This window comes from Nannobrachium achirus (assembly GCF_963921795.1).
Source record: "Nannobrachium achirus genome assembly, chromosome: 17".
In the NCBI taxonomy this organism is placed as follows: Eukaryota; Metazoa; Chordata; class Actinopteri; order Myctophiformes; family Myctophidae; genus Nannobrachium; species Nannobrachium achirus.
The window spans coordinates 50,969,368-50,985,002 of NC_137824.1; positions in this window are offsets into that span (position 1 = coordinate 50,969,368).

Below are 15,635 nucleotides of genomic sequence, written 5' to 3' on the forward strand. Positions count from 1 at the left end.
TCAACAATTTTGTTTCTGATAGACATGGCGATCCCTCCTAGTACCGTTCCCAGCTGAATAGCCATGAGAAACCTGTAGGAGTTGCTGCTAGTAGGCTTACAGCTATAGAGATCGCCCATCCATGAACACGGCCTGTTGTGTTCGGTGGAACTCATGGCCAAGTTGGAAGCACCATGGAACAAACCGTACATACAACATCATTTTCAAGACCAGTAATAGAGTAAGTAGGGTGAGGGTCGGATTGATTTCAGCTGCTTGGCCAATGTCGTTCTAAAATGTGCTAAAGAAAATGGGTAATTCTAAGATTGATAATTCAGACATCTCCGTTCACCCATTGGTGACACCTTTACAGCTACTTTAGGTGGAAGATTACTTAACTTCATCTATTAATTACAATCAAATCCAGTATGGTAGCCAACTTCACTGCAGTCTGCAGTCATGGCAGTCCTTCTGGATGATGTGAACAGATCACTTTTAGACAAAAAACATCTCAAGAGGAGCTTAACATTTTGAACTTTGTTTTCAAAATGCCCTTATTTATCATATATTGTCTGTCGTGCCTCTGGAATCGGTGTACAGTATATCATTACAGTTACACTGGAAAATATTAAACGGCTGAAAAACACCAAAAACCTATTTGGCTGACTTGGACAGAGAATCGAAGCTCTCGCCAGCTTCCCTTGCCTTCCAAGTACCACAGGATTTGTGAGGCCTTTGCACTTGGTGTGCAGCAGAGCTTTGATAGACACACTGGGGAGCGACAATGTTTTTTCACTAAAGCTGCCGTACACGGCAACACCACGTTCCCCCCTTGTTGTCTGTGTTTGCTTTAGATCTGAGGCAGATCAAGCCGGGAGGCTTCGTTAAGCTGTAGCCCAGCGTGCGCCCATGCTGCCCTCGTCGAGCGTGCCAGATAATTGGCGTACCATTTAGTGAGAGCTTTTTCAGATCGCAACGTCATCGCCGTTCGGGAACACGGGCTTCTTCGAGCGTTAGCTTACCCTCGCAGGGCAACTATTTCCACCACGGCAACAACGGCAGTGGACCCTGATCAAGTGCCAGTCAGTTAAATACAACCTTGTTCTGGCTCAGTTTGGTTTATCCCATGGAAGCTTGTGTGTGTGGGTCTGTGTGAATGTATGGGGTGGGAGGGCGGTGGTGGCTTGGGAATTCGTATAGTTTCTGGCTGTACATGGGGAAGATTGGGTCAGCACTTGGAGGCTGTGTAGTGTGAGTAGGTTCCTACAGTGTTTTTAGTATCGGGTGGTGTTTGACCGAGACATCGGTGTGGCATGGCGGTGGGGGTAGGGTGGATGTGGTGTGTGGAGGGTTAGAGGGCGAATGGCAGTCCTCCTTCACCCCCCCAGCAACCCCCTGTCCACCCAGGTCCCTGGGGCTGGCGCCAGGCGAGACCCCCACTCCGCCACGCACACACCCTCCGCTCCCCAGCAGCAGCCGGGGCGGGTAAAAAATAACCCCTCTGCAGTTGTTCGTCCGGGAGGGGAGAGTGACGGGGGGAGCATGTCCCACAGGGGGATCGGGTTTCCCCGGCTGTCATCAGAGAGCGGTCATTACTTCTGGGCTAATTATCTTGGGCCGCACCGTAAACAAACAACCTGCCAGCGTCAGTGACCACATTGTTGTGTCCGCGGCTCTGACCGCTCGCGGTTGTCCGTTGTTGTCATCGCCTTTTGGTCACCCAGAACCAAACAACGCGGTCGACCAGGACTAAAACAAACTTACACTTCTGGTGTGTCCTGATTATTATATCGTCGTTGTCGGGTGAAAACCTTGTATGTCCAAAACCGTTGGTTTTGCATTTATCATTTTAAAAATGATTTAAACTAGTGAAAACAGACGATCTACAAGCACACAACACCTCGCACTGCAAGGCGTTGTGTGCTTGTAGATCTGCTGTTTTCACTACTTTTGTGCGACGGCCTTGTATGATGAAGCAGGGCTTTACTTTGCGAAAGAACGTACAAATTTGAAACTTGGAGATATAAGGTTTCCACCCGACAACGATGATATTTAAATTACATATAATATTATTGTATGTGTATCTCTCATATAGAGTACTACTGTATGCTGTATATAAATAATGGCACTGATTGTGGTTGCAGTTTGTCTAACATCAAACCAGTATTCTGACAGACACAAAGCTCTTAATTCAACTCAATGTCTTCATTTCATTCCAGATTCTCAGTAGTAGTAGTATCGGTGGGGCGAGCCATGATTTAAACGTTCGAGGTCAACACATACATGCGTCCAGTTACTCGAGACTCACCGTTTGTCTTGTGTCAAATGAAGACAGACATGGGAGATCAAGGCGGAACCGCAGCTGTAGGGCAACACAGAGGGAAAAAGACAAATTAGCATCATATTTAAACTCTGTTTCGCCGCCATTTGTCATGATTTCATTTCACTGAGTGGAGACTGGGAGAATCCATGAAGAATCTGCCGTGTACCCCCCCTCTCACTGAAAACTCAATCCCAGCCGAGCCTAGCACCCCGGACTCGCATTCCCTAGCCTTCATGGCACATTTACGGTGCGGGCTCGTGTTTCTATCAGACGCTTGCCATACCATACCTGTGTTCTCCAGCCACAGCCAGAGAGCATGTTGCACGTGACTCATATGGCAAGTTGTCTTCATCCCTTCAGGATTGAGTTGTTCGTGGAGTTGCACGTAATCGCCCTATTCGAGTTAATCACTTAAGCCCTATTCAAATGTTTTTTAAATAGCTGATATGTAAGCTTATAATGCAGGGGTGTCCAAAGTGCGGCCCGTGGCCCAAATGCGGCCTGAGGACAAGTTTTATGCGGCCCGTGGCTTCATTCCTAAATTGTATTATAAATGGCCCGCCAGCACCATCAAACAAGAATATTTTCCCAGAGTATAATTTGTCAGGATTGTTCCCCGTTGTCTCATTCTGAAGGGTTCAAAGAAAGGCTATTTTATTGTATTTTTTTACATTGCATGTCTGGTTACATTTGGTAACGTGAAATAGTTATTTGTGAGATATTTGTTCAGAGCAGATACCTGACAAAAGACCATTGATATTAAATATTGATGATGATATAGTTAAATAAAAAGTGTTTAAATGCGATGCATGCGTATGTGACTTTTATGGTCCGACCGATGTCAGGAGATGGAGTCGGCCCTTAGGTGGCCCCCTTTGAAAAATGTTTGGACACCCCTGTTTGTGTGTTGAATTGCAATGTGATATGAGCTTGTGGCAGTTTCTCACAGTTTTATTTAACAAACTTTTGTCTTTACCTTTTTTAAATGTTTTTTAAATGAACATGCCCAAAATAGGGATGCTATAGGGTTAAAGTGGTTAACACCCATAATGATTTCACTGGGGTATTAAGGAGACTAGGCCCATATGGCCACCTGTCCCTTAATTGCTCTATTTAAAGGAAACAAGGATAATGAAATCTATCTAACACGTGACTTTACAATAGGTAATCTTATTTGCCTTAACCTGAAAGTTTCGAGCAGTTAATTACAGAATTTCTCTAGATTAATGAGTATACACACCTTCCTTTCATAATGGCTACTGACTTAAAGCAGTAATATGTTACAGCAGTAAACTGTCTGGTGAACTTTAGTTTGAAGACTTCGTTTTTTGTATTTTACGTGTGTGTGTGTGTGTGTGTGTGTGTGTGTGTGTGTGTGTGTGTGTGTGTGTGTGTGTGTGTGTGTGTGTGTGTGTGTGTGTGTGTGTGTGTGTGTGTGTGTGTGTGTGTGTGTGTGTCCCATCCCTAAGCACACTGCTAGCAGGAAATGTAATAGAAATGTCACATGAATGAAAAAGAAATAGGCCTAAAGAAAGACAACCTGCTGTACGAAAAAGGGGGTACATATGGAAATCCAATATAGAATATTTGATTGAGCTTGCAGAGCCTCAGATGTAGGCTGAGATCCAGCCTTTTATATTAGGACATTCAGGTAAACAGTGATTTATACCCACCGAATATAGCTGATCTACAAGCTCGGACGGATTGTGAGCTTGTTGATCAGCCACTTTCGGTGCAGAACACGACGCGCAAACAAGTACAACTCAGGCTTAAGTGGTGGGCGTGTGTGCAGAATTCATCACTGATTTAGCATAATACACATACAGTTGGGTGTCAGTTATGCCCAAGTCTGAGGTGTTATTGAATAAAGCGAGGCGTAAAAGAGATGCAAAACGACGCTAACCCCCCCTGCTTGCATAGCTGTCAATTACGTCTGTCAGGGGGGCAGATGGCTTGTCAGGGACTAACTGTACATTATTAATTGCCCTCTTGTACACATAACTCTGTTTGGAGGTGTTTTGAGTGACCAACAGTTTGTGCTCAAATATTTATATATGCCACGCAAACCTAATTACCCCATTCCCAAGACATAGCTAAAGACCTCATTTGAATGCCAGGGCCTCGTTGCAAGGGCACACAAGAGTCAAGGCGGTGAACACTTTGCTGTATACTCTCGTCAGGAGAGTGAGCGACATTTCTATTGGAACATAAGGCGCTTCGCCGAGCACAGAACTCAGCCATGCCGTTAGCCGGGGCAGCATGGTGATGACCACGAGAAACGTGATAGGTAATTAATTTCTGGGAACAAGTTCACTCATCCCCACCAGTCCCTATTAAGGGGCCAGCGCGATCCTCCATTTTGCTAATTGAGTTAGGCTGCATCGCTCCGGATTCGAATTTGAGAGGTGTCACTGATCGCAGTCTGTTTATCTACCATTATGTAGAAGTCAGAGGCTTAGTTTGATGATATAATTATCCCTCACAGGACAGTGACCGTAACCAACCTCGTTTTGCAATGCAGAGCACTTTGGCAGGGTCCCCCAATGCATACTGGGTGGATTTTTACCCATGTTCCTAATTCTTTTTGTGGGTTGCCTTTTATCTTCCTTTGCTGCTTGTGCATGTACTGTATCTCAAGCTAATTGGAGCATAAAATGCTATGTGGAACAAGAATACAGAGATAAATTCTGTTAAGATTCTTTCAGGGGTCTTCAACAGGGGGTCCGTGACCCCTAGGGTGTCCTCAGAGTTATAGAAGGGGGGACGCCAAATCTTTTTTATATTAATAACATGAACCCTAGCATCCCTATTGTGGGAGGAACATCTATAAGCGTTGTGAGCATTCTGTGAATTGGTTTGGTGTAGAAGGAAAAAAGACAGACAAAGTAGGCCTACAGAGCCAATGATCAAGTTCGCTAAGTATTGACGGCTTAAGTAGTTAAATGAATCCAACATATTAACAGTTCTACTGCCAGATTTATTGTTTATTTATTGGGGCTGGTGCCAGCAAAAAGCAGCTTACCTTTGCGATCTTATAGAAAATTATCTATTGATTATTTGAAAACTAATTATATTTATAATGGACGCTCATATGTGTACTTTAGCCAAACTGGCGGCAGAGGGCAGCCTTATGGAAATAATTTATGTGAATTGGGCCGCTTCGCATGCCATCCATTCAGAGCATAGAAATGCATTTTCTAGATCAGATCCACAGAAAACAGCCAGGAAGTGATTTGGGACTCCATTACTGTTAACGTGCGTTGGATTTTTGAGAGCAGCGTTGCGGGAGATGTTTATACTGTACAAAGAAGTAAAAAGAACGAGCCGAATTGGCAACGAGCTGGGTTGAAAATTGGGGCGAACGGGAACGTCCGAAGCGGTAAAAGAGTTAATAGAAAATATGATGTGTAACAAAATGAAATGTAAGAAATTGTCTAATCAGCGATACAATTGTATACAATATGTAGTGGCTGGTCCCTGCTTCATTTTTCTCTCAGCAAAGGGGTCCTTGGGATGAAAAACGTTGAAGACGCCTGCTTTACATCATCCAGATGGCATTGCCAGTGTGAAGGCCCTGAATATCCATACGGACGACACCGTTGTTGTTATGCAGCACGCTTTCAGTTTTCTGTGTATAGTGTATACATTTGTTATTTGTTAATTAGGCAGTTTTGTTCTATATCATCTATCCATATATTTATTTTTCTTTATACATACTATAGGTTTGCGCGCGCTTCTCCCGTTATATATAAGTGAAACCTGACCAATCATGGAAATTGGCCCACTTAGTCTGGTCAAAGTGTCATGTGAAGCTCCTCAATCCACCAATCCTCAAGCTTAATGGACATATGCCCGTTTATGCCAATCTATGCCCATCTTGCATATGCTATGCTACGTGCATAGATGGCCCCTCTCATGGCCCTTATATGTATAGGGCCATGAAGTGTATGCCTCAATATTATGACATCAACTTTTACGTTTATATCAGGTCGCACTTGATGGTGACGTTACCAAGAATGCTGGTGCCTCATTGGCTTTATGGTGATGATGACGTCATTGCCCGATTGATGACGTTACTGTGTGTTTTCCCAAGGGTTTTCCCATTGGATGACGACAGCGCAGACACACACACACAGGAGTAGATTTTCACTAATTGTGGGTTCGCCTAAAAGGCGAGAACACTATGTGATCTTCATCATTATTTATTTACCAAGTTCCGCCACGACAGTAGGCAGGGCCCTTAGCCAATGAGGTGCAAAAAACATCTGGGAGTGGTGTTAGCTGGAGTATTGGTTGAGCTTCATATGACAGTTAGCACGCTGCAGAATATAGTCACGAGCAAGCCCACACTGTTTCGTAGGAACAGTATTTCTAGTTTATAGTTAGATTTCCCTAATTCATAGGTGCAAGTCTTAGCATGCATATAAACTATAGAAAAAATTGGAAACTTTCCATAAGAAGGGTCTGCATCACTCCAGGGAACTACGATGGACAACTGCTTAATGCATAATTCTTCATTAGCACGTCAGGGGAACCAATTGCCATATATGGAGATCCCTGTGATGGCAGGGGAACCAAATCACTTTTATGCCCATATATGGAGATATGAAGATCCCTGTGATGTCAGGGGAACCAAATCCCTTGTACTGCCATACATGGAGATCCCTGTGATGCAATGGGAACCAAATTCCTTTGGCCAGATGGCCAAGACATGGCGCGACCTCACCCTAAAGGGCAAGGTCACTTTTCGCCCTTAGGCGTCTTACTGGTATATCTATCTATAAATGCGAGAAGTCTCTGCGTGTCTGCGTGTATGTAATCCGCGTATCTCGAGAACCGTTCGTCCCACCGGCTTCAGATTCGGCACGCGCGTTCTCCGGCGCGGCGCGGAGTGCAGTGCCCGGCCTCGACCCGACCCGACGCGCGTTTTTTCCGAAACGGCGCAAAACGTTCGGAATCTCCTTATGCGGAGCTGATTGTTGACATCAGGCTGTTCCGGAGGAAATCGGCGTAAGCTCTGACTCATTGTGACATCACTTCATAAAAGGCTCTGACATCACGTACGCCACATGAGTCAACAAAAAATCTCTGTGAGTGTGTAATCCGCGTATCTCGAGAACCGTTCGTCCCACCGACACGCGCGTTCTCCATATATGGGCATAAAATGAATGCCCCCATATATGGGCATAAAATGGATTGCAGACAGAATATCTCCATATATGGACATAAATGGACAGAGGCAAACAGATGGTCAAAGATCTCCATATATGGGCATAAAATGGACGCAGACAGACAGATACAGATATCTCCATATATGGGCATAAATGGACACAGGCAAACAGATGTTCAAAACGGGTCCTATGACAACAGGTATAATGAGGTTTGCATTAAAGGGGGAACCGGCACTGTGTCTGCAACACAGTTGGAGGCACAGACAGATACTCCATATATGGGCATAAAATGGACGCAGATAGACAGATATCTCCATATATGGGCATAAAATGGACCCAGAACTATAACTGCAGTGATCTCCATATATGGACATAAAATGGACGCCGACAGACAGACAGACAGATACAGATATCTCCATATATGGGCATAAATGGACACAGGCAGACAGATGGTCAAAACGGGTCCTATGAAAACAGGTATAATGGGGTTTGCATTAAAGGGCGGGGCATTCATTCCCTATTTACATTGTTCCGAGTTGGCCAGGTCGCCGACTAGACGGAAGGGCGGCCCAGCTTCTAGTATATATAACTATTAATTTAGCGAATGTCCGTCCATCCGTCTGACCATCTGCATGCTGACATCACTGATACTACACAGTTTCGCCGCCATGGTAACCGTATGTCTGCATGCTGACATCACGTAGTCTGACGTCATACTCTGACGTCATAGTACTGACATCACAGATTGGCCTGGACATGGAACACCATGTATGGGCATAAAGATCTTCCCAACGGGCACTCCTTCTGAGACATTCAATCCCTCAGATACTGTGCATACCCCTGTGCACACCCCCTGGGCACAGGACTAGTATACAGTATATATATTCTCTTTTTTAAGCTTTAAAGTAATGAAGGACACAAAAAACGAATAAGCAAATAAATGAACAAAATGTTTTGACCGCCAGTGAGTGGAAACGCAATCCGTTTTGTTGTGGGCTCCGATGTGGTTTGATAGACACTATCCTCTTGCGATGCAGAGGGCCCCCCTGTGCCCTCACCAAAGGACATTTTCAACCGGTGTCAGGGCCCTATAAATCATGGCGTATCAAAGGGGCCATGTAACGCTTTCTACATTTCAACATATGTGGAATCAGAACGCGTCTGTCATCGACGAGCGCCACTTTCAGGGGAAAAGAGAGGACTTTTCAGGGGCCTTTCCCAGTCTAATTTGGAGCAGATGTGGTGCCATTGATTGGGGAGGTTTTTACCTGACGTAGTGGGGATTCTCCTGAATGAGGTGAGGGGGACCATGTCATACACCCTTCAATAAGAGAGGATTATTAGTCCTGTTGGCTGAAGTCAACAAGCTGGATAACTACCCAGGAATGGCAAAATGACCTCAAAGTTCAAAAGGCCAACATGGATTAGCCTATGGTTAAAATGTACTACCAGTGTATTTTCTTCTATTTCTGTTTTGGATAGCTGACATTTCCAAATATCGTTGTTGTCGGGTGGAAAAGTCCAAAAACGTTTGTGTTGTAGAGAGCGCGAAGTAGAGAGCGCATAGTGAGACAGATCCTTGGCGCGGGCTCACTTCAAAGAGCCATGTATCTACTTTTGTGCGACGGCAGATACAGGGTACAGGGTTTCTGCCCGGCAGTGACAATATATTTTTATCTTATTATTTCTTCCCACTGGCTCCTCTCTCTCTTCATTGTATTAAATAGTACGTGTTATATCCACCTGGACAGTATTGGCACATGGCAAATGAAGTGATGCAAGTTTCTTTTTAAGTTCACTACCAAAGCACAACTGCAAAGGTCAAGCAATATAACTATTATTAGTTATATTTAAATTATTATTACAAAATGGTAAAATCGTGTTCTACTCACTGTATCTTTAAGTCTGGATTTGCCCCATGAGCAGTGATCTGGTTCATTTGCATCAAACGAGACAAACTCCTGACCACATTGGCCGATGCCAGGATGAGCCCAATTCATCTTAATGTTTAAAATGGCCCTCACTGTCATCCCAGGTTTTAAGTTCCCAAAGCAACTGATCCTGCTCTTGTACTGCCCATATATCTCCCTTTGAAAGCCAACTCTCCCATCTCCTGCTGCTTTGTATTTAAGGTTGGCCCTCCATCTTAGTTCTAACCTACTCTTAAATGACCGTCGTAACTTTTCTCCCCCCGAAAGCCAGGGCTTCCCTTGTTTCTTGAACCACTTAGGAACCTCTATTTGTCGTCTCGGGACTGGAGGTGAAGCAAGACTGTAAATCAGCTGGTAAAATATCGGTGATTTGTTGCGTATAGGGCTCTCCCGCTGGTTCCTAAATGTGGTGTGGTTTCTATGCAAAATGGCCCGCTTCTAAATATAAATGATGGCAGACTGATATCATCTGGGTTTCCCAGTGAGTCAGTGTGGTGCAGAGATCGAGCATAAACAACTGGTGGTAGATAAAAAAAATAAAAAAATAAAGTTCTTCAGAAAAGACGGATGAAAGCATGTCAGTGGCGATCATAAACAATTATGGACTAACTACTAGCCAAGAACGTATGTATATAAAAATATAGTAGATGCTTGTAAAACTGCTCACAAAATACATCACAATACTTGACCTTTTAACCACTTGGAACCCTTTATATTTGGTAAACTAATTCTTAGTTGACGAGCGTTGGCTCTGTATTTGGTCTGCTCTTTTATTTTATTAGCGATCATGGGGTTGTGAGTAGATAGGCTGTTGTCAGTGAATGTCCCCCAGCTATAGGTTTCAAGTGGGTTTAACCCTAATGATGGTTCATGATGGCCTAAACTTTAGGCCAAGCAATTCCCTTAGGTCCAAAATGAATTGTTGGTATGTTCCATCATTACACAGCACCACAAAGGGAATGTAATTAAATCATCGTGGGGATAGGGGAACAATTACAGTATGTGATTTTTGGGGCACAGGGGGTCATATCGACATTCTTCTTTTGTTTTTTTTCATAAATTAATACCCTATCTTAATCTTTATACATTGTCGCTCAAAAGTGGTGACAAGCCTCACAACACATCGTGATGCAAAGCCTTGTGAGCTTTTAGATCTTCTATTTTCTGCTATTTCTACAAGATAATAATAACTTGAATTTATATAACGCCTTTCAAAAACCCAAGGATGCTTGGGTTATAAGATATTTTGGCACACACACGCACGCACGCACGCACGCACGCATTCCTGGCTGGGAATATTGTGTTCCACAAGAGTTGTTTATTCACCTCTGATTTTTTTCCCCTCTTCTTTTTTCTTCTCACTCTTCCAGTCCATGATTGCTTTCAAATCCCAGATATTTAGTCAGATATCCATACAGTAGCTACGTCTTTCAACAGAATCACTTAAACATGCATTTTGGTGCTTGACTTCCATGAGTGCATTTACTTTTGGTTGGGGCTTTCAATATATAGTGACCCACAGCAATGTACTGTTTTGCAATACAAGATCCTCTGTAGTGTCATGTTCTAAAACTCTACGATAACTGTAGACGAGCAGCAACGTGGTCCGATATTGGGGAAGTGGGAAAAGAGGTATTTCGAAACGATATATCTCATCCTTACAGCTGCTATGTTGTCTTGAATTACCTTGATGCAGCATTTCCGCGAAGCATATTGTATTTCCCTCGCCGTCATTTTACGCCATATTTTCCACAAATGCAGGCAAAAGATTTATTTGCAATTTGTCTTTCAAGTTCTTTCTTATTCCCGTTGCGAAGATACTGTACTACATGGGTCCCGTCTTGTACTGTAGTTGTTAGCTGATGTGGGGTTCTTTTTTCTTTTTTTTTTTTTTAAGGTATAGATTTCACATATGGGCATTAGTACAGGCCCTGGCATGGTTTATGGACAAGTGTTACAGTTTTTCTTTTCTGAATGGATGGATCACTTCAAAGCACTTGGTGAGAGAGCGGCTTGAACTTTCGGCTGAAGGTGAGAGTCACAGATCTTTACTGCAAAGGTAGTCATAAAAATCTTGACATTGAGAAGCCATGCCATTTGAGTCCTCCTCAGCTGAGATACAGTAAACCCCTTATCAACTCAATCTGCAAAAAAGAATGCAGGAAATTGATGTCAGAAGAGCCCCTCTAACGTGCCAGTTAAAAATCAGATTTAACTTTACACTTACAGTAAACTTTACAGCGGCACATCTGTTGTAGTTCAACTCGTGCAGCCAAGGCCGAAACAGGAATATTTCATATTGTTATAGTTAATTTTCTCAAATTACAAAGTCATAACGCGGTCGCTAATATGCAGCATGTTAGACATCTGCGTCTTCTGGGCAATCTTATTACACTGTTATTTACAACCGAAGTGCATGATATCGTTGTGAGTCTTAAACCCCAGCGAAGGATCATCGTGGCTGTTGCCTGATTTTGTGTCAGTGCAGTAAATGGAGATGGGTGTCTTGGTTGGCATGGTGCAAATTCCTGAGATTAATGCAAATGATAAGGAATCTGCAACTCTCCAGATTCTAAGATCCTCCGGGATTAAAGGTTCAAGTTGCAGTTTGACACTGGGAAAGGATGAGTCACTGTCCGGGCCTCAGAGCTATCAGATATCCCAAGAACTCCCTCTTTAAGAGAGTGAGGAAGGCTAAAACTCTTTCGCTGGGCCGCATTAAATCTCCACAGGAAATAGCAGCTTTCCACTTTGGGCTGATGTGATGTAGGGGAAGAAACACAACGCAATAGAGAGACAGTTCATTCCATCTGAGGGATTCCACGAATGGAATGAAAGAGACAGGGGACACAAAAAGAAGAGAAGAAAAAGAAAAACATTCAACTATTTCGTCATTGTCAGGTGGAGACCTTGTATGTCCAAAACCGTTTGTTTTGTATTTATCATTTTTAAAATGATTTAAACTAGTGAAAACATCCGATCTACAAGCACACAACGCCTCGCACCGCGAGGCGTTGTGTGCTTGTAGATCAGCTGTTTTCACTACTTTTGTGCGATGGCCATATGATGAAGCAGTGCTTTACTTTGCGAAAACATTTACACATTTGAAACTTGGAGATACAAGGTTTCTGCCCGACAGTGACGATTTCCAAATAAGTATTCCCTTACAATGACCTCCATCTCTGTCAAGGTTACTTATTGTTTCATAAAGAGGCCTTCATCATTGATCTGTGTCCTTGATCGCGGGCTGACCTCCCGTGGCCGGCGTCTCCATTAACGCAGTTAACCTCCTTATGCCGCGACCTTCTCCTGCTGCTCCTGACCAGAGCGGACAGCCGTGCTTACCTTAGCAGAAAGTGCCAGGACAGGTCATCATTATCAGATTAATCATAGCTGTCAGAACGACATGGCGCTGGAAGGTGTGATAGTGATCACATTCTGCTAGCATCGTCTGCTCGCATCATCCGACTCCTGAGCAGACTGCGGAAGACTCTCGCAAGCACTCTGTATGTGCACAAACATGCACACACGCACGCACGCGCGCACACACACACACACACACACACACACACACACACACACACACACACACACACACACACACACACACACACACACACACAGGAAATGCAAGCTCAACTGTCTGGACTTAGTGATGCTGGCAGAGCCATACAATACAGGACTACACTTGCACAATGATGCATGCATGGTTATGCACGCACACGCATGCACACATGCACGCACGCACGCGCGCGCACACACACACACACACACACACACACACACACACACACACACACACACACACACACACACACACACACACACACACACAGCTATATAATAATAATAGGAAATTATGTTTTCATATTGGATAAATACATCATTTTTACTCTTAACAATATGACCATGTACGATCCAATCCATATCGATGGCGTCAGTGTTCATTTGTCACTTTTGTGTATATTTTTGCCTACAACATGCATTCTTCATGTTTTTTAAAAAGGATATAAAGCTGTAAATTGTCCTAATTATATTATTTCATTTATGTCTATATGTATACAATACCTACATATCGCTACTGTCGGCCAGAAACCTCTTATATCCATATTTTAAAGGAGCTATAGTCAACTTTTTGAGCGGTGGTCACACCGTCTCCTATACGTGGCCGTGTGTGTGGGTATGTATGCGTCCGTCCGGCCGTCCGGCCGTGTATGTAGCCTGGCAGTACCTTTTCTGACCACACATGTTAAGGGAGGGGCGCTGTTGTTCACACACACACACACACACACACACACACACACACACACGCACACACACACACACACACAGGGGGGAGGGGGGGGGGTTTGGTGGGTAAACCACCGCTCAGTTCACACGGGTGTTATTTTCATTGTAGGGCAGACACTTTGTTTACATCCTAGTCTATAGACTAGAATGTAAACAAAGTGTTGGTCTGACAATGACCAAAATGATTATTTTATCATTATTCTTCGCTTTGTGTGGTCATTTTTGAATAGAAACACACATATATGAGGCTTATTTTTTCATAAAATATTTTCGAAACATTATTCTTATTTTAGCATCCATTTTTCAAGAAAAAGTTGACTATAGCTCCTTTAACTTTTTGTGTTTTATCATAAATTAACACCCTACTCGATCATTCTACAGCGTCACCCAAAAGCACCAAAGGTAGCAGATCTGCAAGCTCGAGCTTGTAGATCTGCTATTTTTGCATTTGAATTTTGAAAAGTAACAGTTTTGGACATAGGAGGAAACACCAAGTCAAGTTTAAGTGTACAGTACAATCCTAAAAGAGTTAAAGCTGAACATTCAGGTTAAATCCTTACCCTACTCTTCCATTATATGTAGTAAACATAATTGGTATTTAATTTAATTACTTATTTATTTCCATATGGCACCGGGATTTTCGCTCAATTGGGATTTGTGTAAAATTTTCTCTTTTTTTTTTTCTTTTCATTTTTTTTTATATATATACAGATGTGCTGTTTCAACTCTTCGGTATTTACTGCTCTTTTCCTGCACATTTCCTGCAAATGCATTTTGGAGAATGGCGCGTATTTTTGCAGAAACTCGCAAATTGCAAGAAACCACTCCATTCCCATTGAAAAGCAGAATCCACCTTCATAGGTAATTTAAACTTCAAAGTCAAAGAAGATCATAAAAATAGCAAAAATAGCTGATCTACAAGCTCAATTTTCTGCAAATCTCCTGAAAATCTACTGTCTTGCCAATGGCAGGACGTGTGAAGTTTTGAAATGGCACATCTGTATCTTGAAAGTCACTTTTGGGTCTAGTCCACATTGTTTATTGAACAAAAATACAACCTGAATGTCCTACTTTAAATTAACACACAAAATAAATGTAGAGTGTATGATGTTTTGTTGCCCAATAACCTCCCTACACCCTGGTTTATCTGCTTCCCTTCTCCCCTCTTCCCAATGGAGAGAGTGTGAGGTGGTGATGATGATGGTGTGTGTATGTGGGGTGGTGGCGGTGGTGGGGGGGACATAACGAGAGAGACCTGCAACACCAAATTGCCAGATTGATTAACTTGTCTGTCAGCTGCGTCTCGGTGACAATAAACTCTCTGTACCGCAGGGAACGCACTGAGAGATGACATATCTGAGACCTCAGGGACGGTCACACATACGCACTCACGCGCACACACACACACACGCACGCACGCACGCACGCACGCACGCACGCACACTCACACACACACACACGCACGCACGCACGCACGCACGCACGCACGCACGCACGCACGCACGCACGCACGCACGCACGCACGCACACTCACACACGCACACACACACACACGCATACTCTCTCCCTGTCCTGTTCTGAACCCCCCCCCTCCCTCTGTCCCCTCCCCCTTTCTCTCGTCCCTCCTTTCTGCATACTCTCTCCCTCTCTCTCACTCCTTCACCATTCTATCTCTCTCTTCCCTCCTGTCCTCTCCTCTTCCCTCTCTCTCTCTCTCTCTCTCTTCCTCCTCCACCCTCTGTCAATCTCTCCCTGCACACACCCCTCCAATTAAAAAACACGGTGCGCGCACACGTACACGCGCGCACAGCACAACACGGTATTTCCACAGCGTCTTGTGGGATCGCCTCTGAGCTCCGTTATGAAAGCGATGCGTGGCGTAATTGAAAAGGAAACTGCGGGGCGTGTTTGGCCAGTTAATCCATTTAAGATCATTATGTG